Here is a 26,010-nt window from a genome sequence, read left to right on the forward strand (position 1 = left end):
AGTTCTTCCAGTGAATACTCAGGGTTGATTTCCTTTAGGATTGACTGGTCTGATCTCCTTGCAGTCCAAGGCTTCTATGTTTGGCAGGCTTTAAAGGAGAAATTCTGAAGGGAAAAATCCCAGGCTTGAATCATGGCAATACCATGGGAATATTTGTAGCCCCAGGGGGATGACTTTGGATGCTACCTAACTCTCTGTACACAGATGTCAAGTCAGTGTATTGAATCTTATTTTTCAAAGCTGTTTTTCAGAAACCTTAATAATAACATTTTACATGCTTACCATGCTTGCTGGCATCAGACTCTGCTCTATGCATTCCACACATATAACTCATCCATTTTCCTAACAATCCTGGGAGGAATGGATTCCTGCACCCTGCCTTTTACTTGTAAGCAACTTGCCCAAGGTCATGCAGCTCTGAAGTGGAGGAAGTGAGGTTCAAACCAACTGGGTCTGAGTTTGGAGGTTGGTTCCTAACCACGACCTCCACTGCTTCTGATGATGTCATCTGCTTACAGGATATTTCTGAATTTAAGCTGACCACAAGCAACCTTAAGAAACAGCCCTAATTTACTGTCTAATCATTGCCTTCTTCCTGCCCCGGAGCCCCACTGGATGCTCTGATGATCTGACTTAAATTTCTTAGGATAAGTGTATCTGTTAGGATTCTTTTTTTGGCTAAGATCATATAAAAAGGAGAATTTGTTAGAGGGATGTTGTGTGGATCAGGGAGAGGGAGGGAGGCTGGAGGATCTGCCTTAAAAACAGAACGAGAGGGGCCACAAACAGAAACCTTGTGTGTGGTGGAGCGCAAGCAACAAGGGCCTGGAGCTGGAAGGATGGGCTCCATTGCTATGAGCTCCAACGGGAAAAGGAGCCCATTGTCCAAGCTCAGGTTCCGTGTCCCAGTGGGCGTACAGGATGGGGAGAGAAAGGTTGTGATGGAGGGAGCCTTTGGATACCTCCTCCCAAGGTAGAAAATGTGGGGCTTTAGCTGTGGGGGAAAAGGAACTTCTGCCCTTCCAGAGCATGGGATGGGCAAGACTAAGTGAGAATGGGCAGAGGAAGAGACAGATCTGAAAACGATTATCATAGAACAAGTAAGTGGTGATGTAAGACTTAAACTTGGGTAACAGGAGAGAGACTGAGGAGAAACTACAAGATCTAAGAGGATGACTTAGCAGCAGTGTTCTTCCTCTTTGCCCTTTTTTCTTCACGTTCGGAGACATTTTCTCTGACCCCAAGTATATATAAGCAACTCTGAGAGTTAAAGCTTGTATATTTCCACATCTGGGGCCTCCCTGGTGGCTCAGTGGTAAAGAATCCTCTTGCAATGCAGGAGATGGGGGTTCTGACCCAATGTTGGGAAGATTCCCTGGGGGAGGAAATGACAACCCACTCCAGCATTCTTGCCTGGGAAATCCCATCGACAGAGGAACCTGGTAGGGGTCGCAAAGGAACTTAGTGACCAAACAACAATAACACTTCCATGTCTGTCTTCTGGCCTGAAAATTTTCAGCTGAGGACCATTTTTCTCAAGTCCTAAATCTCATCTTCATATGATTTTGTTCCCCAGTATTTTCAATCCCAACTCATTGTACTTTTACTAGAGATTGCAGCAAGTATAGTTTATCTTCTGAATAGAAATGTAATTTCGGAAGCAGGCCATTCTCCTTGATTATAAGCAAAATCAAACTTAATATTAGTTTGGATTTATTTGACTGTTAATATTATTTACTTTCAGAAAACAGACTAACCCCAATTAGCATTGTGAATTGTCTGCCCTGTAATGACCAGAGATTCCTTTCTATTACATTTACTGAAATCATTTGCATAGTAATTACAGTTTAGCTATATTGGTGAGTGAGATTGTTTCCCTTCTGGTAATGTTGTATGATGGTCTCTCATTAATCACATGGAAAACCTTACCAGATGGCAGAATTAAGCAAGTATAGTAATATACTCCCACTAAACTTATGGTCATTTGAGGTTCGAAACCAATGTTTCAGTCTGCTCCCCCGTCTTCCTTCAAATGTGTTTTACTTTCTAAACCACTCAAGCAACAGAAAAACAACTTAAGTTGCAAATGTGATTGGTCTGGGGAGCTTTTATTTAAAAATTCAGTAGTGCAGTTTGGTGTTCTGTGATTACCTGGAAGGGTGGGGTGGGGGAGGGGAGGGGAGGAAGGGAGGCTAGGAAAGGGATGTGTGTATAATAATGGCTGATTTGCATTGCTTTACGGGAGAAACCAAAACAACATTGTATAAACTAAAAAAAATTTTTTAATTAAAAAAAAAATAAAGTGAAAAAAATAGAAAAATTCAGTAGTGCAAATTATGCATCTTGTCTTCTCCACTGTCTCTCCCTCCTCCATTATTATCAACAGAGCCTGCAAGCAAATATGACGGGCTATCAAGACAATTGAGGCTTACGTATCTGGGTGTGTGTGCATGTGTCTGGGTGTGTGTTTGTGTGTGTACTTTGCCCTAACCAAATGTAGCATAGGAGAATCTGAGTTTGCTTAATAAAACCAAACAAAACTGGGACTTAGACTTCACCTTACAAAAGTATTGTATTTAAAAATGTCTTTGAACCACACAGTGTCCTGGGTGCAATCAAAATATTATTTAGGGACTTCCCTGGAGGTCCCTAACAATTAGCTTCCCTAGTGGCTCAGAGGGTAAAGCATCTGCCTGCAATGCAGGAGACCTGAGTTCGATCCCTGGGTCGGGAAGATCCCCTGGAGAAGGAAATGGCAAACCACTCTGATACTCTTGCCTGGAAAATCCTGTGGATGGAGAAGCCTGGTAAGCTGCAGTCTATGGGGTCTCAAAGAGTCGGGATACAGTTGAGGGACTTCATTCATTCACTCATTCTGGAGGTCCAGGGGTAAATAATCTGCCTTGTAATGCAGAGGACATGGGTTCAATTCCTGTGCAGAGAACTAACACTCCACACTCGGTGGGGAAACCAAGCCACCACATCACAACTCCTGAGTCTTTGTGCTGCAACTGGTGTCTCACACGCCACAACTAGTGAGTCCAGGTGCTGCACTGAGAGACCCCTCACGGTGCGACTAAAGACCTGATGCAGCCACACAAATATTATTTAATGTCTAGAGCTTTACAGTTTTTAGAAATTAGTTCAACAAAAAGTCTAAATTGATGCACACACACACAACACTCATGCGAACACAAGCACAGTCGCAGACGCGTGCACATCACCTAAAGTTTATCTGGGACAGGATGGTACAGGGGAAAGAAAGCAGGTGAGGAGCCAGGCAGCTCTGGTCCACTCTTGGCTGTGATTGCATGGAAGTCATTCTGCTTGAGCAGTGGTTTCCTCATCTGTGAAAGAGCTCTAACAGTAACCTATTGGTATTAGCTGGGATACAGGGTGAACACCTTGGGTTTCCCAGGTGGCCCAGGGGTTAAGAATCTGCCAGCCAATGCAGGAGACCCAAGAGTCCCAGGTTCGATCCCTGGGTCAGGAAGATGCCCTGGAAGAGGAAATGGCAACTCACTGCATTATTCTTGCCTGGAAAATTCCATGGACAGAGGAGCCTGGAGGGCTGCAGTCCATGGGGTCGCACAGAGTTGGACACGACTGACCATGCACACTGACAACCTTCGCAGAAACTCCCAAGACTGTGCCTTACATAAGACAGGGAGGCTATGCCTTCCACAGGACAGCCAAAGTCAGTGACTGAGGCTCCCTGCTGCTCCCCATTCCTGTGTGTCCACAAGATCCAGGGCAGCTCACCACCACATCTGCATTCCAGCCTGTAGGAGAAGGAAAAAGGGAAGGTGAGGGTGGGCCCCTAGCTTTTAACAGCCTATCTGGAAGCTGCACAATCACCTCTGTTCACACTTACTGGGGAGAACTTAGTTACCTAAGCAGCCCCATCTGGCTGCAAGGGGAGTGGGACATTTTCATCTTCACTTTGGTTGTCCACGCGCTCACTTGAAACTAGAGAGGGTTCTGCTACTAAGGAAGGAGCGAGACTGGATACTGGGGCATGACGAGCAGTTTGCCACCCCACCTCACATGGCAACCAGGAAAATTAAATGAGATCACAATACTGGAACAGTCCACATTCACAAATCATAAAGCCCCTTGCACACCCATATTTCTAACAGCCTCATCATAATAGCCAGAATGTGGAAGTAACCCCAGCGTCCACAGACAAGTGAATGGATAAACAAAACATAGTGAATACACACAGTGGATATTATTCAGCTTTGAAAAGGTAGGTCATTCTGACCTGCTTAACCTGTAGGTAGGTCTACAGAATTGAGAAACGTTGAGGACATTATGCTAAATGAATTATCAGTCACAAAAAGAAAAAAAGTACTGTATGACTCCACTTACATGAGTTACTTCAGTTCAGTTCAGTCGCTCAGTCGTAGGACAGTCAAAATCATAGAAATAGAAAATAGAATGGAGGTTGCTGGGAGCTGGAAGGAAGGGAAATGGGGCATTTTTAACAGGAAGAGAATTTTGGTTTTGTAAGATGAGTCCGGTGGGAAAATTAGCAGCCCCCACTACACGTCAAGAAGGGTTCCTTCCCTAAGCACTCAAGAGTCAAGGCATTGCTTGTATTCATTATTCCTAATGCTGTTTCTTGTTTGTTTTTTCAGGGAGCTCATAAAATAACACAACAATAATAATCCAACTCCTTATCTATGTATAGCACCTAACAGTTTACAAAACACTTCTGGATATAGTGTGTCAGTCAAGAGAGGTGATTCCTACAAGAAAAAATGGCTGTGTCTCATAAACACAATGATCCATCTAGTCAAAGCTATGGTTTTCCCATTAGTCATGTATGGATGTGAGAATTGGACCATAAAGAAAGCTGAGTGCCAAGGAATTGATGCTTTTGAGCTGTGGTGTTGGAGAAGACTCTTGAGAGTCCCTTGGTCTGCAAGGAGATCAAACCAGTCCATTCTAAAGGAGATCAGTCCTGAATATTCATTGGAAGGACTGATGCTGAAACTCCAATACTTTGGTCACCTGAGATACAAAGAACTGACTCACTAGAAAAGACCCTGATGCTGGGAAAGACTGAGGGCAGGGGGAGAAGAGGACAACAGAGAGTGAAATGGCTGAGGGCAGGAGGAGAAGAGGACAACAGAGAGTGAAATGGTTGGATGGCATCACTGATTCAATGGACATGAGTTTGAGCAAGCTCTGGGAGATGGTGAACGATGGGGAAGCCTGGCATGCTGCAGTCCATGGGGTTGCAAAGAGTTGGACACAGCTGGTCAACTGATTGACTGACCAAAACATAAACACAAAGGGGATAAGTATTAAGAAGAACTTGCTGAAATCTGTGAAATGGAGTCATAGAATGGAGACATGGTAAGATCCTTGGTCCTCGATGGCATCACTGAGTCACTGAATGTGCTCCTGCCTGAATCTTTGCCTGTCCATGGGCCTCTATGTATCTTTCCTTCTTACCTAAAGCAGTTGAGTTTGGTCCTCAGATATTTACAGTTAAACCCTTCCTAAGTGATGCAACTCTTCCATCACAGAGATTTTATCTGGGGAAATCCTTACCTGGATGATTTATTAGAAGTAAGGAATGGCTGTGGGGCAGGTGAAAAGCCAGACTATCTTTATAACAAAGTTAGCAGGTGGTAGAAATGGCATTGCAATTATTTCTGACCCCCACTTGGAGTTCTTTCCACTACCACAGGAGTGGGCAAGCGTTCATATAAAGTTCTAAATAGTAAGTACTTCAGATTTGTAAGCCTTAGGTTTCTGCTGCCACTACTCAACTCTGCTGTTGCAGTGACAGCAGCCAAAACAGTATGCAGATAATGGATGCGCTATAATCCATAGATATGGTGAAGATGAATTCAGAATTCCATTTCCAACTCTCCTTGATTTCTTTGACCTATTATTCAACAATAATTTTGAAAATGATATTTCTATATATTCCATTAGACTGGAAGTTAGGTATGGATGTGAGAGCTGGACCATAAAGAAAACTGAGCACCAAAGAATTGATGCTTTTGAACTGTGGTGTTGGAGAAGACTCTTGAGAGTCCCTTGGACTGCAAGGAGATCCAACCAGTCATTCCTAAAGGAGATCAGTCCTGGGTGTTCATTGGAAGGACTGATGCTGAGGCTGAAACTCCAATACTCGGGCCACCTGATGAGAAGAACTGACTCACTGGAAAAGACCCTGATGCTGGGAAAGATTGAAGGAAGGAGAAGGGGATGACAGAGGATTAGATGGTTGGATGGCATCACAGACTCGATGGACATGAATTTGAGCAAGTTCCAGGAATTGGTGATGGACAGTGAAGTCTGGCATGCTGCAGTCCATGGGGTCACAAAGAGTTGGACATGACTGAGCAACTGAACTGGACCAGGAATCTTGGCTTACTGTGCTGGAATTCTGACAACTTGCCTTGTGATCTTGGACAAGTCTTTTAGCTTCCCAAGACCTCAGTTTCTTTACCTGCAGATTGAATGAGCTGCATACGAAGCCCTCAGAGGTCCTTTCCAATACTCAATACCCATTTGTTTCTCTTCTTCATTAGAGAGTCAGTTCATGGGAAACAGAGACACCCTGTGCCTTGTTCACCGTTTCATCCCAACAATGCGCATACGTGGCATAGAGCTCGGTAGGCGCCGGCTAAATCCTGTGGAACGCATATGAACAACTCCAGTCTGTTTGTTGCTGCTTTTTTCTCTATCAGCTAATCTCTACATTCCCTTCGTTCTTTGGTTTCCATGGTATTCCTACAGAATAACACTGGAGTGAGTTCTAGAATTGCTCTCAGAATTGGCTCTTCTCTGTTTGTGTCTTGGATAACTTCTCTGAGCCTCAGGTTCCTTATCTCCAAATTAATAAAATGATTCCCACTTCACAGAGCTATAAGATTGAGTAGACTTGATCATGAATGTGAAAATGCTTTAGTAAACTTAAAAAATATATGCATGTATGAGTTATGATGATAACATTGATTATTGTAAAGTTCTTGGCATGAACAGTGAGTGCTAAGTTTAATTTAATTTTATGTCTATTAATAATAAGCATCTTGAAGTATTACAGAGGGGTAATGATGACAACAATCTTCCCTAAACAAACAAAAAAAAAGACTGCCTCTTCAGCCAAAATGTGATCATTGGAGACTATAAATAAATTATTCCTTTCTATTCTCATGAAATATTCAAGAGAACCACTAATATTATTTTTAATTCAGAACAATTGAAAGACAATGAAAAATACTAGGCTAGATTCTGGAAAGTTAAAGAGAAAGAAAAATCAGTTATGTTAGAGCAAGAGAAGTAATAGTAGAAAATTAGATATTAGGAAAAACAATATATTTAAAAAGCCATTGGCAGTAATTCAATTCAATTGATGAATAATAAAGTTGGTGACAGGTCATATCACCCTTCATATATTGTCTTGCTAATGTTTCAGATATAAAAATATCTACTCTGCTAAGTCACCTCAGTCGTGTCCGACTCTGTGTGACTCCACAGACGGAAGCCCACCAGGCTCCCCCGTCCCTGGGATTCTCCAGGCAAGAGTACTGGAGTGGGGTGCCATTGCCTTCTCCTCGAAGGATCTAAAAAAGGATATGTATATATTGGGCTTCCCTGGTGGCCCAGCTGATAAAGAATCCAGCTGAAATGTAGGAGACCTGGGTTTGATCCCTGAGTTGGGAAGATCCCCTGGAGAAGGGAACTGGCTACCCTCCCCAATATTCTGGCCTGGAGAAACAAATAAAAAGAAGAAATAAGCAATGAATCTAAAAAATCTTTCAGGTAAGATTGTGTGTGCTGTGCTCAGTCACTCACCCGTGTCTGACTCTTTGCGACCCCATGGATTGAGAACTTCACAAAATACAGCAAGTGATGTCATTAGATGGTAAAAAGAAAAGTTTTTGAATACAGGTATAAAAATTTGGGGGCGATCACAGAGATATTCATTTAAGCCAAAGGAGGGGGAAAGTGTAGCTTGACTTATTAAGACAATTTTACCATCAGGATGCTTTTATTGCAAGGAAGAAATAATATACATGCATTGCATTTACAGTGGGCTTCCCTGGTGACTCAGTTGGTAAAGAATCCACCTGCAATGCAGAGAGCCGTGTTTGATCCCTGGGTCAGGAAGATACCCTGGAGAAGAGAATGGCTACTCACTCCAGTATTCTTGTCTAGAGAATTCCATGGAGAGAGGAACCTGGAAGGCTGCATAGTCCATGGGGTCTCAAAGAGTCAGACACAACTGAGTAACTAACACACTTTCCATTGTTTTTCATTTGCATATAATTTCCAAATGGAGGGGGCATCAAGATTGAGTATATCCAGATTAATGAACTAGGTTATCTCGGAAAGGCCCATAAGACGAAATTTCTTACATTGAATCTCATTTTCAGTGCTCTCCATTATGTAATTGGAGACTCATTTTGATTAAAGGCCAGTAATTCATTCAACAAATATGTATTCATTTCCCACAGTTTGCTGGGAACAAGCAACGTGGAGATACAACAGCAAACATGATTCGGGAGCAGGGGGACTTACTTTCCCAATACATCGTGTTTCATTTATTCACTCATGGGGCTATTTATTCACTTTGGATGGCTAGTCTTCCCCAGGATCAGAAGTTCAGAGGAGAAAAAGCCAGCCACAGTCCCAGCCTTCTTGGCACTTACAGACTAGTGAGAATAAGCAACCATCAACTATCCTTACGACTTACCATGTGCAAGGCACTACATGAACAAATTATGTTCATAATATTTCTTACCACACTGTGATGACAATACTATCTGACAGAGGAGGAAATCAAGGCTCAAAAGTGGCAAAAAAAAAAAAAAAAACCCTGCCCAAGGTCATAGAGCTCACAAGTGGCAGACCTGGGTTTTGAACCCAAAGACTACACTCTTGCCTACTCTGCAACACCACTTCCTGTTGCTGGAACAATTTCTGGGAAAGAACAAGACTGAAGAACCTTGGTGGCTGAAGTAATTGCTGTCTTGGAAGCAACTGATGGGGAAGAAGTGAGAGGGAAGGCAAAGAGTTCGTCTCCAGTGTTTAACATTTATTGAACATCATGGGCTTCCCTTCTGGCTCAGCTGGTATAGAATCCACCTGCAATGCAGGAGTCCTGGGTTCAATCCCTGGGTTGGGGGGATCCCCTGAAGAGGGGAATGGCTACTCACTCCAGTATTCTGGCCTGGAGAATTCCATGGCTAGAGGAGTCTGGTGGGCCACAGTCCATGGGATCGCAGAGAGTCTTCTTACATGACTGAGCATGCAAGCACAGAGCTATTTACTAGCCAAAGCCCACATGGGATAGTGGCAGAGGGTCTGAGAAACTGGACTTGTCAGGGAGACTATCTCCTCCAGGAAGTCTGGAACTTCCTTCCACAGTAGACAAATGCTGTCACATCCCAATAGTAAGACTTTATATTGTCTTTTAATTAATTAAATTTGTTTAATTCTCAAGGCAAGGCTAGAAGTAGGTCTGGCAGGAGTTATGATCGTCTGAGTAAAATTAAGTCAGTTTTACAGCATCACACAGGCAGCTAGGGGGAGGAAGGAATGCCCTGTGATTCTAGGGCAGGCACACTTCGCACTCAGTAGAACAGCCCGAGACTCTAAAGACCAAGTGCAAACACACACAGGGAGAGTCATTACAGACAAATGAAAGTGATCCATATCGAAGCCAGAGTGAGGGAGAGACCGGACACCCAGTCTAAGGAAGAGGAGGGGATGAGGCCGCAGAAGCAGGGAGACTGGAGAGACCAAAGACAGACTTTCTCAGTTTCTAATTTGGCTGGAAAAAGTATCAACAGTTGCCTAGATCAGGGCTGGTACATGTGTCCACCACTTTCCCCCTTAGGTAGGCACAGCAGACATAATCTATCGATTAGCCTGGGATCACAGCACTGACCTTGATATGGCGCTCCAGGCAAAAACTACCACCTAAATGTTGTTCTGTGAAACCACACCCAGATGCCATTCCTACATTGGAGTCAAAAGCTAAAACCTGCACGTTCTAGGTCAAGAAACATACAGAGAGAAATCTTGGATACTAATAAGATATATCCTGAGAGTTCTTGGTCATTTTACTAAAGTATCTGAGCCTCAATTTCCTCATTTACAAAACAAGGACAATAATGCTTACTTCACAGGGCTGTTAAAGGGTTTTAAACCATAATCCCTACCCAGTATTTAGTGGGTGCCTGTTTTTTTATCTTTATTATCAGCGCTAGATGAGAGGTGACTAATGCCTCCTTACAAAATCCATTAAGTACCAATGTAAGGAAAAGACAGAATCCAGTCTCTAATTTGGTTCCCAACATAGAGTCAAATTGATTGATTGATTGACTGATTTATTGATTCATTCAGTTCAGTTCAGTTCAGTCACTCAGTCATGTCCAATTCTTTGTGACCCCATGGAGTGCAGCACACCAGGCCTCCCTGTCCATCACCAATTCCTGGAGTTTACTCAAATTCATGTCCATTGAGTCGGTGATGCCATCCAACCATCTCATCCTCTGTCATCTTCTTCTGCAGCCTTCAATCTTTCCCAGCATCAGGGTCTTTTCTAATGACTCAGCTCTTCATATCAGGTGGCTAAAGTATTGGAGTTTCAGCTTTAGCATCAGTCCTTCCAGTGAATATTCAGGACTGATTTCTTTTAGGATGGACTGGTTGGATCTCGCTGCTGTCCAAGGGACTCTCACAAGTCTTCTCCTACACTACAGTTCAAAAGCATCAATACTTCAGTGCTCAGCTTTCTTTATAGTTCAACTCTCACATCCATACATGACTACTGGAAATACCATAGCTTTGACTAGATGGACCTTTGTTGGCAAAGTAATGTCTCTGCTTTTTAATAACTGTCTAGGTTGGTCAAAGCTTTTCTTCCAAGCAGCAGGCGTCTTTTAATTTCATGGCTTCAGTCATCATTTACAGTGATTTTGGAGCCCTCCAAAATAAAGTCTGTCACTGTTTCCATTGATTCATTCATTCAAGAGCTACTGAGTGCCTGCAATGTCACTCTAGAGCAGACTCATTGGAAAAGACCCTGATGCTGGGAAAGATTGAGGGGAGGAGGAGAAGGAGGCAACAGAGGATGAGATGGTTGGATGGCTTCACTGACTCAATGGACATGAGTTTGAGCAAACTCTGGGAGATAGGTAAGGACAGGGAGGCCTGATGTGCTGCAGTCCTTGTGGTCACAAAGAGCTGGACACTACTGAGCAACTGAACAGAACAGCAACAGAAGCTGCAACATCACAGTCAGTCATCCTATTAAACATGGGAAATGCAACTGTGGGATTTGACCACAGGGTTTGACATCTTTCCTATAGTCAACCTCTTGGGGATGTGATTGTGTAACAGAGAACTTACTGGGACTTTACTCTCTATGGTCAGTGATTTGGATCCAAGACTGAAGACAAAGAGGCACACAGTATGTGTGGTGTGCGTGCTCAGTCGTGTCCGACTCTTTGTGACCCCGTGGACTGCAGCCCACCAGGCTCCTCTGTCCATGGGGTTCTCCAGGCAAGAAGACTGGAGTGGATTCCCATGCCCTCCTCTATGGGCTCTTCCCAACCCAGGGATCGAACCTGTGTCTCTAAAGTCTCCTGCATTGGCAAGCAGGTGCTTTACTGCTAGCGCCACCTGGAAAGCCCCAGGTGTTCATCTTTAGATTTCTACAAATCGGGGCTGCCTCTTTTGGTGAAGCTATAATGATGGTGTTTTGGATAATAACACAAGAAAATGTGAGACTTCAGAGACTGAGCTCAGCCAAGGAGTTCTGCCATTGTTTTAGTCCTTGTTAAATAAACCTAGAATCTGTACTGTCTTTTCCTTCTCCTAGATGATGGTGTGAGCCAGTAGAGAAAATACTGTTATGTTTTTACTAGTTAGGGCTTTCTGAGCAAAGAAATCTAGGACTTGGATTGAAGGACCAATTTGAGGAGTTAAAGACTGATTGAAGAACCTTAGGAGGCTTATCTCTCCATGTATGTACTCGTCAAAGGGGGAGAAGACTTTTAGTTATAACTTCAGTTTGTCTTCTCTATACCCTAGAGATAGTTATTTAAATTACAAAGTGTAAAAATTCTGGAATTTTCTCCTTGTTTCCCCCAAAGAAAAGCATATACCTTAAAGAAATGAGGTTTTTCTCCCTCTCTCTGGAGCACAGGGAACAATATGCATATGCACTCCCAGATATATATTTTCAGCATCCCGCCCCTGTGGTTGGGCACCTCCCTTTGTGCCTGTGAGGCTCATTTTGCACCACCCCAGAAGGGGGAAGAACGGGGGCATGAGGAATGGTACAGTTATTGTTGTAGGTAAAGAATAAGGATTGCTTTGACTGGAAACTTCATGTGTGCATTCAGGACAGTATATAAAAATACAAGTATTAAAAACTTCCCAGCTGGGAGCCTTAAGAGTGGTGTATTTCATGCATTGATGGAGGCAAACAGTGGATGGGTCACCTAGATGTACAGCTGGGCCTTTCTATACACGATGGGCTAGTGTCTGATGCAGGAGGGGGATGGCAGAATGAGGACATCTTCCGACTCCACTTTCTGTTTCAATCAGCAAAGAAATAAAGGGCCCGTAATAATATCTGATCACACAGATGATAAAGGAGGGTGCTGGTGTTTAACAACCAGTTCTAGGGGTGGGGTGGGGTCTTGATTTGTAGTGTTGGCCAATGTCTGTGGTGTAAATACCCCCAGCACACTGACTGCAGGCTGGTATGTCAACCAGCTTGCGAAAGTCCTGAAAACGTGACAATAAGGCCCTCCCACGTTGGTGTGAGCTGGCTGTCCCACATGACTGGCACACAGCAAAGACAGACGAACTACACGCCAGAAGGGAACATACTCATCGAAAGAGCAGGCGATAAAGGAGAGTTCCAAATAATATGAGTAGATGGTCCCCCTTTCGAGAGTTAAGGTTTAATTGCCAAACACTCCTCTCCCACCTCCCCCACCACTGACAGTGGGTTACACTCAGTGACACTTGGCAAAGAATAGCACAGGGCAAGGGAATAAGAGCACCTTTACCGTGGAGAAACCTGTAAATAAACAAAAGTTACATCATGTGATACGATGCCACCTGGGTGTCCTGCACCCCTTAATTGGATGTAATGAGAAGATTAATTCATACCCGTATGTTTGTTCAAACACCTCACAGCCTCAGGCTAATAATGAAAAAAAAAACAAAAACAAAAACAAATGAACGAACAAACAGGCAAACCCAGGTTATGTGATATTCTATAGGGTATTTGATCAACATTTTTACGACTCTCAAGGTCACAGCTACCAAGTCCCAGACCAGAGGAGACCAGGAAGACATGACAACTAAATGCAATGTGGCATCTGAGCCGGATCTGGGACTATAAAGGATAGTAGCAAAAACTAATGATGAAATCAAATAAAGTCTGGAGCTTGGTTAAATGTCAGGGTCTTGGTTTTGACAAGCGTAAAATGTAAGACGTTTCCAGTGAGTGACACTGGCTGAGGGGTGTACAGGAGCTCTGTGTAACATCTTTGCAACTTGTCTGAAACTCTAAAACTATTGCAAAATAAGAATGTTGATTGATATTTAAAAGATACAAGCATTAGAAGGGGAGGGGTGACGGACAGGAGGAGCACAGAGGATTTTTAGAGCCGTGAAACTACCCTGTATAATACTACACGCACGCTCGGTCACTTCAGTTGTGTCTGCCTCTTTGTGACCCCATGGACTGTAGCCCGCCAGCCTCTTCTGTCCATGAGATTCTCCAAGCAAGAGTACCGGAGTAGCCATGCCCTCCTCCAGGGGCTCTTCCCAACCCAGGGATCGAACTAGATCTCCTGCGTTTTCTGCATTGCAGGTGGATTCTTTACCTCTGAGCCACTGGAGAAGACTGTATGATGTTATAATGATGGATACATGTCATTATGCATGCATGCTAAGTTGCTTCAGTTGTGTATGACTCTTTGTGACCCCATGGACTATAGCCTGCTGGGCTCTTCTCCCCATGGGATTCTCCAGGCAAGAATACTGGAGGGGGTTGCCATTCCCTCCTCCAGGGGATCTTCCTGACCCAGGGATCGAACCAGAGTCTCTTAAGTCTCCTGCATTGGCAGGCTGGTTCTTAACCACTAGCGCTACCTCGGAAGCCCACGTATGTCTAAATCCACAGAATGTGCAACACCTAGAGTGAACTTTGATTTCAGTTACGAACTTTGGGTGATAATGATGAGTTCATGAAGGTTCATGGATTTTCACAAACGTGCTCCTTTGTGGGGGATGTTAAGAATTGGGGAGGCTGTGGGCATATGGAAGCTCTCTACTTTTTGCTCAGTTTTTCTGTGAACCTAAAACTTTTCTTAAAAATAAAGTCCATTAGAAACAACAACAGCATCCAGGCAGGCATAAGTCCCAATCTAAAAGGACTGTTAATAGCATTATACGCATACTTTCCTCATTGGAGGTGGATGATCTGTCTTCGGAAGGGACTGGGGTTCTTAGTGTCTGTTTTCTGAGACATGGCATTTTTCCATGAAAAGAGAACACAGTGCTTCTCTGAGCCCTTGGGGGATAGATAGAACCCATTTTGAAGATTTTATAATCCCTTCATTTTTTTCAATTATAGTTGATGTGCAACATTAGATAAGTTGCAGCTCTACAATATAGTGATTCACAATTTTTAAAGGTTAGACCCCACTTAGTTACTAGAAAATACTGGCTGTATTCCCTGTGTTGTACAACATATCCTTCCTTATAGCTTATCTTATACATAATAGCTTGCACCTCTTAATTCCTACCCTATTTTCTGCCCCCCACCTCCCTCTCCCCACTGGTAGCCACTAGTTTCTTCTCTTTATTTGTGAGTCTGTAACCCCTTCATTTTGGAAGTCAATTCCTTAAATCAAAAGAGTGCTTGTTTTTTCTTGCATTCTTTCAGATGTTTTCAGAACACGTTCGTTCTTTATCCAAGTAGAAATGTACAGTGCTAGTTGCTCAGTCATGTCTGACTCTTTGTGACCCCATGGGCTGTGGCAGTCACAGGGCTCCTCTATCCAAGGAATTCTCCAGGAAAGAATACTGGAGTGGGTAACCATTCCCTTCTCCAAGGGATCTTCCCGACCCAGGGATCGAACCCAGGTCTCCTGCATTGCAGGCAGATTCTTTACCATTTGAGCCACCAGGGAAGCCCTGATGTTAGAGTCAAATGGTGTCCTTATTAATCTCATGTTGTTGTTGCTCAGTGGCCGAGTTATGTCTGACTCTTTGCAACTCCGTGGACCGCGGCACGCCAATCTCATGTTACCATCGGCTATATAAAACCAATCTGATTTCAGATCATTTTAAATAGGTCTGTGTAGCTCTCTGTGAGCTACAGAAAGGTGAGAGAAACTTGAAGCAAAATTTCTTGGAGCTTTAGCTTTTTTAAGCTCTCAGAGAAACTAACAAAAACACAATGCATTCTCATCTTTACTGCGTAACAAACACACTATTTCATGTTAAATTTGGTGAGAACTTTGATAATCTGACCCGTTGCTGGATGAGGACCCTCTCAAGATGACTCAGTGACAAAGGTGAAGCTCTGAGCATCTTACCTCCCACCCCAGGGCCCCTGTCGTTCCAGCAACTGTGGACAGCAAGAGAACAGGAGGAGGAACCAGAGTATCCACTGAATAAGGGCTGAAAGAAAAACCAACCTATTGATGGCCTTTTACCCAGCATCCTTTTGTTTGCAGCAATAACCCTGCCTGGAAAACTATCATTTATCAATGTCCTAACTTTTCTATAGATGCTTAGTCTTTCTTGAGCAAAAATCTTTAAGATGTGGTTTAAAACTTTGCTTTAGCTTTAATTACCTATCCATGTGCTTCTATTGTGGGAATTGTGAAAGCTCCATTTTTTTTTTTTTTTTTTTCCTTTCCTAAATCGGAAATCACTGGTGAACGAACAGCTGGGCTGGGCTGTCTACTCAGGTCTCAAGAGAACAGCTCCAGGTAAAGAATGGTTCTGACTCAGTTCAGTTCAGTTCAGTCGCTCAGTCATGTCTGACTCTTTGCAACCCCATGAACCGCAGCACGCCAGGCCTCCCTGTCCATCACCAACTCCCGGAGTCCACCCAAACCCATGGCCATCAAGTTGGTGATGCCATCCAACCATCTCATCCTCTGTCGTCCCCTTCTCCTCCTGCCTTCAATCTTTCCCAGCATCAGGGTCTTTTCAGATGAGTCAGCTCTTCGCATCAGGTGGCCAAAGTATTGGAGTTTCAGCTTCAACATCAATCCTTCCAATGAACCCAGGACTGATCTCCTTTAGGACGGACTGGTTGGATGTCCTTGCAGTCCAAGGGACTCTCAAGAGTCTTCTCCAACACCACAGTTCAAAAGCATCAATTCTTCGGCACTCAGTTTTCTTTATGGTCCAACTCTCACATCCATACATGACCACTGGAAAAACCATAGCCTTGACTAGACAGACCTTTGTTGGCAAAGTAATGTCTCTGCTTTTTAATATGCTGTCTAGGTTGGTCTTAACTTTCCTTCCAAGGAGTAAGCGTCTTTTAATTTCATGGCCGCAATCACCATCTGCAGTGATTTTGGAGCCCAGAAAAAAATGGTTCTGACTAGATGGCAAATTAACATAGACTGTGTCTCCCTGCCTTGAAAGCGGTCTTTGACAAGGATGAAGCAAGCAAGAGGGTGGTGGACCTGAGAATGTGAAGGAAACTGATCAGCTCCCGCAGACAAAACAGTGACTGGGCCACATTGTGGAAGAAAACCGACAGCTCAGAATGGGGAGGGGGCCCTTTAGATGGAGGATCCTCTCTTTCTGTCTCTCTCTTTCATTTATGTATTTTTGGCTGTGCTGGCTCTTCACTGTTGCCCACAGGCTTTCTCTAGTTGTGGTGAGTAGGGGCCACCCTCTGGCTATGGTGCACAGGCTTCTCACTGCAGTGGGTTCTCTCGTTGTGCAGCAAATGCTCTAGGGCTCCAGGGCTCAGTAGTTGTGGCTCATGGGTTTGGTTGCCCCGAGGCATGTGGAATCTTCCCAGACCAGGGATAGACCCCACGTCCCCTGCATTGGCAGGCGGATTCTTAACCAGTGAGCCACCAGGGAAGCCCTAAGGATACTCTCTTGTGTATCTTTTTCTCTTCTCTGCTTTATGCCAGTGGGAACCAGAAACCCAGCAGCACAAGCACAGCCCTGGCCGGAGACAACTAAGAATGTCACCCACACATAGCTGGAGTGGGGAGAAAATGAGAGGTGGGGGCGAACCTTCTTTCCTCTCTGCATACCAAGGAGGAGATGAGCTCAGGGCTCAGGAAGGTTCTTGAAGGCTGACGTGTTCGATCCCTGCTTGGGGAACTAAGATCCCACATGCTGTGTGGCATGGTCCAAGAAACAACTTGATTAATTTTTTAAAGGGACTTGCCTACTCATGGACTTTTAATAACAGCCTCAAATTTGAGAATCGGCTGACTTTGTAAAAAGGTTGAATTTCTTAAAATTCATATGTTGAAGTCCTCATCCCTAGTACCTCAGAGTGTGACCTTATTTGAAAATAAGGTCATTGAAGATGCAATTAGTCAAGATGGATGGAGCAAGTGAGCCCTAATCCAATATGGCGACCGTCCACACAAAGAGGGGACGCTGGGGACAGGCACACACACAAAGAGAAAGCCACGTGAAGGTGAAGGCGGAGATGCGGGTGAGGCTTCTGCAAGCCGAGACCCATCAAAGATGGCCAGCTAGCCCCCAGGAGCTCAGGGAGAGGCACAGGACAGATTCTCCCTCACAAGTCTTTGAGGGAATCCACCATGTTGATAGTTTGATCCCAGACTTCAAGCCTCCAGATTTCTGAGACAATAAGTTTCTGTTGCTTAGTCCACCCCACTGTGGTCCTTTGTTGAGGCAACCCCAAGAGAGTTTTAGTAATGCCGAGGCCAGCATTGCCTGGTGGGGAGGCTGATGGGGGAGACTAAGAAGACCGTGTAACACCAGAGGCTCAGCATCCTGAGGCATCATCCCCTCTCCTCCTTCACCTCACTAGGAGGCATAGGAGGCAACCTGAGTCTGGACTGCAGCCTGTCCTCCTGTACAGATGGCATGGGGAGGATGGGGTGAGCATCCACATAGCACCTCAGAGTCACCAACCACTAGAACTAGTGAGAGTGGGAATGTTAGCAGAGACTATTCAAATTTCGGTGTCCCTCTATACCAGGAATAAAAGCCAGAAAACATAGTGGAAAATACTACAATTTTCACAACAGTGATAAATCTGTAACATTTCTAAGAATTTATTAGAGAATGCACAAAACACTAGAGAGTAATTTAAAGCTTTTATTAAAAGATAGCTAAACACCTGAAAACGTGACTGGACCTTATGTTCACAAGTGGGATGCCTTGAAATTATAACGGAGTCAAAACTCCTAAAATCAGTCTATGAATTAAACACAATTAAAATTTCAGCATTATTATTTTTTTTTTTGATCAAGTTAGCAGTCTCTCAAACTTGAGGGTGTTATTAAAAGTCTATGAGTAGCCAAGTCCATTTAAAAAATTAATTAACTGGATTTTTGGCCATGCCACATAGCATGTGGGATCTTAGTTCCCTAACCAGGAATCGAACATTTGCCCTCTGCATTGGAAGTGTGGAATCTTCACCACCAGACTGCCAGGGAAGTCAAGTTTTTAAAAGAAGAGCAAATAAGGGGGAATTCTTTGGCAAATATGAAGACATACAGCCATGATATGGTAACAAAAAGAGTTGGTGCAGGAATAACCAACTTCAACAATGGACTTCACTTTCGCTTTTCACTTTCATGCACTGGAGAAGGAAATGGCCACCCACTCCGGTGTTCTTGCCTGGAGAATCCCAGGGATGGGGGAGCCTCGTGGGCTTCCATCTATGGGGTCACACAGAGTTGGACGCAACCGAAGCAATTTAGCAGCAGCAGCAGCAGCATATATATCTAGGAATTTGATGTATGAAAGAAATGACAGACATATCAAAGGGAAAGGGCCAGTTCTTAAGATGGTGATATTGGGAAATGGATTAATACTAGAGAGAAAAGTAGAGTGGGATCTCTGCCTCACACCATATACAAAGGGAGAGCTTTTAGACAGTTTGAGACCGAAATGTAGAAACATAGACGTGCAAGGTAATGAAACAATAGGAGAATTTTTGAATGGAATTAGTATCGAGTATACACAAAGTGCTCTGGCAAATCAAGAACAACAAAAAGACACAAATACTAACGCAGTGGTCAAAGAGTAGGGATTCAGAATAGACACCTCGAGTGGCTCACAAGTATGGAAAAGAGTTCAGACTCACTCTTCATCATAGACACGCCCAATTTAAACAGCAGTGAGACATGGAAACAAGCTAAATGTCCGCCGGTAGAGGAATGGATAAAGAAGATGTGGTACATATACAATGGATACTACTCAGCCATAAAAAAGAGCAAAACAATGCCATTTGCAGCAACATGGATGCAACTAGAGATGATCATACTAAGTGAAGTCAATCAGACAGAAAGAAAATTACCGTATGGCATCACTCACATGCGAAATATGACACAGATGAACAAAAACAAAACAAACAAGACATAGGGATTAGATTTGCGGTTGCCAAGGGGAAAAGGGTTGGAGGAGGGGTGGAGCGGGAGCTTGGGGTTAGCAAGTATAAGCTTTTATATGTAGAATGGATAAACAACAAGAAATGGCAACCCACTGCAGTATTCTTGCCTGGAGAATCCCATGGATGGAGGAGCCTGGGCTACAGTCTATGGGGTCACAAAGAGTCAGACACGACTTCACTTTCACTTTCCTACTGTATAGCACAAAGAACTATATTTAATATCTTATGATAAACCATAATGGAAAAGAATGTAAAAAATAAATGTATATATAGGCGTATATATGTATGTGTGTATAACTGAATCAGTTTGTTGAACAGCAGTAATGAACACAACATTGAAAATCAACAATACTTCAATAAAAAATAAGCGGTAATGAGATGCCACATTGCACCTGTTGGGTGGATTAGAATCAGATTGTTACAGAATATGAAGTCTGACAAGTATGGCAAGGGTGTGGAGAAACAGGTGGGAGTGGATCAACATTCTGGGAAGTGATCTGGCAGGAAAGATGGCAGAACTCAGGAAGATATTATTTTTTAGGCTGTAAACAGACTTTTAATTAGAAACATGAACTTCTAAATAGATTTCCAGGTGGCACAGTGGCAAAGAATCTGCCTGCCAATGCAGGAGGTGCAAGAGACGTGGCTTCTATCCCTGGGTCGGGAAGATCCTTTAGAAGAGGAAATGGCAACCCACTCCAGCACTCTTGCCTGGGAAATTCTGTGGACAGAGGAGCCTGGTGGGCTACAGTCCAGGGGGGTGCAAAGAGTCAGACATGACTGAGTGACTGTGCACACACATACTGAAGGATATCAACAGTTGAGGTGCCTTGAGGAATACAGAAGGTGGGTTCATTGTTCTCTGGGCAATGTGGTCTGGAGGAGAAGGACATGCCTTGTGGCGTTAGACCCACCACCTCCAACTTGAGTGCTCTTTCTGCTCTATCAGGGACAACTTGCAGGTGCTGTTAAGACCATTGTTGCCATGAGACTGAAGCCAGCCACAGCAGATGACCCATGCTCATTTTCAGCTTGGAGTGAAAAGCCAGGTGCACAGTCTTAAACAAAATAATGCTTTATAATTGACTTTCATAAATATGGCTAATATAGCAGCGCTTCAGAGGGAGGTGTCTCAGTACTGACTGAGAAGGTTGAAAGATCAGACCTATTGGAGCAACATGTGGATTCACCTCTGCATCCTTAGTCCCTGGCTCAGTTCCTGACATTTAGGGACTTAATCACTTTAACAGAAAGAAGGGATAGTCTACTTGTTTCCAAAATCAAGAATCCTTTTATTCAAGAAACATATTTGACCAACTGTGTGCCAGGAAATGTGCCAAGTGCATCACATGTATCTCCTTGTTGAGTCCCCTCCCAAAGACCCACTTATAGAAGTTGTCAGATTCCTGTGTATGGAAGCACCAAGGCTTGGGAAGCTTAACTGCCTTCCCTCTATCCTTGTGGAGCTTGCAAAAGTAAATAGGCCATGCTTTCTTTCCTCAAGAATTAGCATCTTCCCTGGTAGCTCAGACAGTCAAGACTGCCTGTGATGTGGGAGACCTGAGTTTGATCCCTGGGGTGGGAAGATCCCCTGAAGAAGGGAATGGCAACCTACTCAAGTAATCTTGCCTGGAGAATTCCATGGATAGAGCCCTCGGGGTCGCAAAAGAGTCGGATACAACTAAAGGACTAACACACACAGGGTCAGTTATAGGGCTTCCCAGGTGGTGCTAGTGGTAAAGAACTTGCCTGTCAATGCAGGAGACACAGGTTCAATCCCTGGGTCAGGAAGATCCCCTGGAGGAGGGCATGGCAACCCCTTCCAGTATTCTTGCCTGGAGAATCCCATGGACAGAGGAGCCTGAAGGGCTACAGTCCATGGGGTCACAAAGAGTCGGATGCAACTGAAGCAGCTTAGCATGCTCACACCCACAGTCAGTTAAAAACTGTGGGAGGTCTGAAATATTTTAGGTAAAAAATAAAAAATTGACTTAAGAGATCACAAAATGGAAATTTTGATTCTCTCTAATTATGGTTGGCTTCCCAGAGTTGGTAGCATATGCAGTGAATTTTGAATTGTGAAGTGAATTTGGCTGCTCCCATAGGAGGAAGAAATGGCAACCCACTTCAGTACTCTTGCCTGGAAAATCCCATGGACGGAGGAACCTGGCAGGCTACAGTCCATGGGGTCGCACAGAGTCGGACACGACTGAGTGACTAATGTGTGAGTGTGAGTGTGTGTGTGTGTATTTGTAGGAGAGAGAGTATGTGTGTGAAGGAGATGGTCATATGAGTGTCTTTTTTCTGGAAAGAAGGACCACAGTCCATGGCTGACCACTTGTTCTCTGTAGGTTATGTCACCGATGAAAGGTGAGGAACCACTGCATATACAATGAGAAAGCAAAGATCAGACCTTAGGAGTTACACAGAGTGTATTTGGTGAAGAAGGCTCTAGAGATACTATCAGAGAGGAGAACCATGGACATCTACTATTACAGAGGGCAAGAGGAAAAGGTTAAAGCATAGGATGATTTGGGACTTCTCTGGTGGTCCAGTGGCCAAGACTTCACGCTCCCAGTGCAGGGGGCCTGTGTTCCATTCCTAGTCAGAGGACTAGATCCCACTTGCCCTGGCTAAGAATTCACATGCCACAAGAAGGATGGGAGATCCCAAGTGCTGAAACTAAGACCTAGTGTAGTCAAGTAAATAAGTTTGAAAAGCACCGGACAACTGGTCAACCATGCCTAAAGCGTTCTAGTTTGAGAGCTCTACCAGGTATGATCATCCGTGCTCTCATGGGTTATCAGGAAATCATTATCATTTACAAGCTCCAGTGGATGCTTTGGTCTTCCCCGATGGCTCAGTGGATAAAGAATCCTCGTACATGCAGGAGCTGTAGGAGACTCGGATTTGATCACTAGGTCAGGAAGATCCCCTGTTGGAGTATGTCATAGCAATCCACTCCAATATTCTTGCCTAGAGATTTCCATAGACAGAGGAGCCTGGTAGTTTACAGTCCATGGGGTTGCAAAGAGTCGAGGGAAACCTACTCTAGTATTCTTGCCTAGAGAATTCCATAGACAGAGGAGCCTGGTGGGCTACAGTCCATGGGGTCACAAAGAGTCGGACACGACTGAAGTGACTTGGCATGTATGCACGCATGCACAATGCAGGAGACACAGGAGATGTGGGTTCAATCCCTGGGTTGGTACGATCCCTTGGAGGAGAAAATGGCTATCTGCTCAAGTATCCTTGCCTGGGAAATCCCAGTGGACGATGGAACCTGGTGGGCTACAGTTCATGGGGTTGCAAAGAGTCGGACACGACTGAGCGACTAAGCACACTCGCATGGATACTGTAAGAGATGAAGAGTAGACAGGCTAGTGCAATCACAACTGGAAGCTGAGCGCTATTTGCAAATGGTCCACAAGATGGCACTGTGGGCCAATAAGAATATTCATCTGGCTTCACATGTGAAATATACTTCCCTTCCTCTCGTTTTTCTTTCTTTTTTGCTACTATGCTGCAGCCTGATCCCCTGCATTATTGCCTATTAAAAACACTGGCATTTGGAAATAATATCCCTAATTTTCACTATTCGTGCTTACTCTTTGTGTAATCCTTGGTAGACTTTAGAAAACCTTCATCTGAATCTCAGTTCTAACACAGAAAGTTGGATCTAATCCCTAATTTACTAAAACACCTCATAAGGCTGTGTATAGTCACTGCTGGCATTTATTGATCCTTGGGGGAGCTGTGAGGTTGGAAAAGACAGGAGGGAAAATAAGACTGAAAGGAGAGAAAAGGCCTCTAAGTTTGACGAGAAGAGCAAAGAACATAAGCTTCAGCCATGATCCAGCTGGCAAGGGAATAAAACAGCCAGGAAACCCACGGAGGTGCTTTCAAGGAAGAGAGCCTCATTATCCTGGGCTGCATATCAGTCAGAACTTTCACGTGAAAACCTACATTTAGAAATTATTATTTCTATGCAGAAAGAACAAACGACTTAAATTAGGCACCAGGAAGAGGAGTTAACATATATCGTTTGGATAAATAAAATCGCTATGCAATTTTCCATTCATATGGCACTTAATCAGCTTCCAAAGTGTTTTTGTATCGCCATTATTTTGTTTGATTTTCAAAACCGCCTAGCAGTGGGCAGTGTAACTGACCCCCACTTTGCCTAGCAGGAGGCAGAGGCTCAGAGAGGTTAAGTCTTGTTCAAGGTGCACAGCTGTTGACTGGGAGAACAGGCAAGAAAATCTAGGTCTTCAGTTTCTTAATGTGTGAAATGGGGCAGAGATGTGTTAAACATAGTCACGTGGTAAAGATCTTGACACAGAGTCAGTACACTCTAGCTAGTTTCGTTGTTTAGAAGGGATAGGTTAAAATACCTATTTCCAATGATATATATGTTAAGGATCTTTGATTGCAAAGACAGAAGCCAATTAACTTGTTAACAACCTGCAAAATTACCACCCAAACCTGTCCCTCTGGGCCACCCATTGTGCAAAAAGCGAGCTTATTGGAAGGACCCAGAATAGCTGCAAAATCAGAAAGAAAGCAGAACAGCCTGGCTTTGAAAAGTACATGCACGTGTGCTCAGTCGTGTCTGACTCTTCATGACCCCGTGGACTGTAATCCACCAGGCTCTTCTGTCCATGGAATTCTCCAGGCAAGAATTCTGGAGGGGGTCGCCATTTCTTTCTCCAGGGGATCTTCCCGACCGAGGGATCAATCCCAGGTCTCCTGCATTCGCAGGTGGATTCTTTACCAGAGTGCCACCTAGGAAGCCCTTGAAAAGTACAGAAAACAGGAAAAATTGGGATTGACTCACTTTGGGGCACATGAATACTTCGTAGCTAGATGGAACAAGGGACCTTAACTGACAGCCCCTGCCGGGAGGAGGATGAGCTATCTTGAGGGAGAATTGGGGTGCTGTTGCAGAAGGAGAAAAAAATGTGTCTAGCAGAAAAAAAAATTGAAAGTCATTACACAGGGTATTTCTCAAATGAAGGCTCTGATAACTTTTGTTGTTGTTCAGTCGCTCAGTCATGTCGGGATCTTTGTGACCCCGTAGACTGCAGCACGCCAGGCTTCCCTGTCCATCTCTGCTTCCCGGAGTTTGCTCAAACTCATGTCTATTGTGTTGGTGATGCCATCCAACCCTCTCATCCACTGTCACCGCCTTCTCCTCCTGTCCTCAATCTTTCCCAGCATCAGGGTCTTTTCTAATGAGTCGGCTCTTTGCATCAGGTGGCCAAAGTATTGGCGTTTCAGCTTCAACATCAGTCCTTCCCATGAATATTCAGGGTTGATTTCCTTTAGGACGGCCTGGTTTGATCTCCATGCAGTCTAAGAGACTCTCAACACCAGTTTGGTCTTCTCTAACACCACAGTTTGTAAGTATCAATTCTTTGGTGTTCAGCCTTCTTTATGGTCTAATTCTCACATCTGTACAAGCCTGTTGGAAAAGCCATAGCGTTGACTATGAGGATCTTTGTTGGCAAAGTGATGTCTATGCTTTTTAATATGTTGTCTAGGTTGGTCATAGCTTTTCTTCCAAGGAGTAAGAGTCTTTTAATTTCATGGCTGCAGTCTCTGTCCACAGGTGTAAAGCTAAACATTTATGTATCAGTCACTGTTACATTTGTGAGCTCATTTAATTGTCTGATGATCCTGTAAAGCAAGTAATATAATGTGTCCCATTTTATAGGGAAGAAAACTGAGGCACATTTGACTAGGGTGGCAGAAAACCAGCGAGACCTCGTCACATCAGAAAACAGTAGTCTTTAGAGGATTGCTGTAAAGTCAAAAGGGTTTATATTAGACGAAACATGAAGTTGTGGATAGTTAGCCATTCTTAGCCTCGAGGTGCCTCCGACTACGCCTGGTACTTGTGTGGCACTCAGACTAGTGCCTGAAATGTGTGTGTGTGCACATGTGTGTGTGTGCACCTAGTTGTCCAGCTCTTTGTGACACCATGGACTGTAGCCTGCCCGGCTTCTGTGCATGGGACTCTTCAGGCAGGAATATTGGAGCGCATTGCCATTTCCTCCTCCAGGGGATCTTCCCGACCCAGAGATCGAACATGCATCTCTTGTGTCTCCTGAATTTACCACAGTGCCACCTGAGAAACCCCATTCTGTGATACGGTCAGCGCCCAATGATGTATTTCACTATTATTAAATGATCCTGCCTGTCTGCAGGCAAGCAGGTTTCAAAAACTAAAATCGCACGGGGCCGTTATTATTATTTGGGGTGAAAGTCCAGGAAGGGGTCCTTTGATGAGAGCTACACTGCAGTTTCCCGAGGAGCAAGCAAGGCGTCCGTCTGCTAGTTTTTCCCACGTATGGTCTCCATCT

At 44.1% G+C, this 26,010-nt stretch overlaps 1 long non-coding RNA gene across 1 annotated transcript; it reads right to left on the reverse strand.

The window, feature by feature from the left end:
- Positions 1–3,214: 3,214 nt before the first annotated feature.
- LOC132345553 (uncharacterized) lies at positions 3,215–4,544 on the reverse strand. Its single transcript, XR_009494971.1, has 2 exons — positions 3,893–4,544; positions 3,215–3,782 (listed from the first exon to the last, which is right to left on the reverse strand). It is a non-coding gene; the product is annotated as an uncharacterized lncRNA (long non-coding RNA).
- Between the last annotated feature and the right edge of the window lie 21,466 nt (positions 4,545–26,010).

This window comes from Bos taurus, chromosome 6 (genome assembly GCF_002263795.3).
Source record: "Bos taurus isolate L1 Dominette 01449 registration number 42190680 breed Hereford chromosome 6, ARS-UCD2.0, whole genome shotgun sequence".
Classification (NCBI taxonomy): domain Eukaryota; kingdom Metazoa; phylum Chordata; class Mammalia; order Artiodactyla; family Bovidae; genus Bos; species Bos taurus.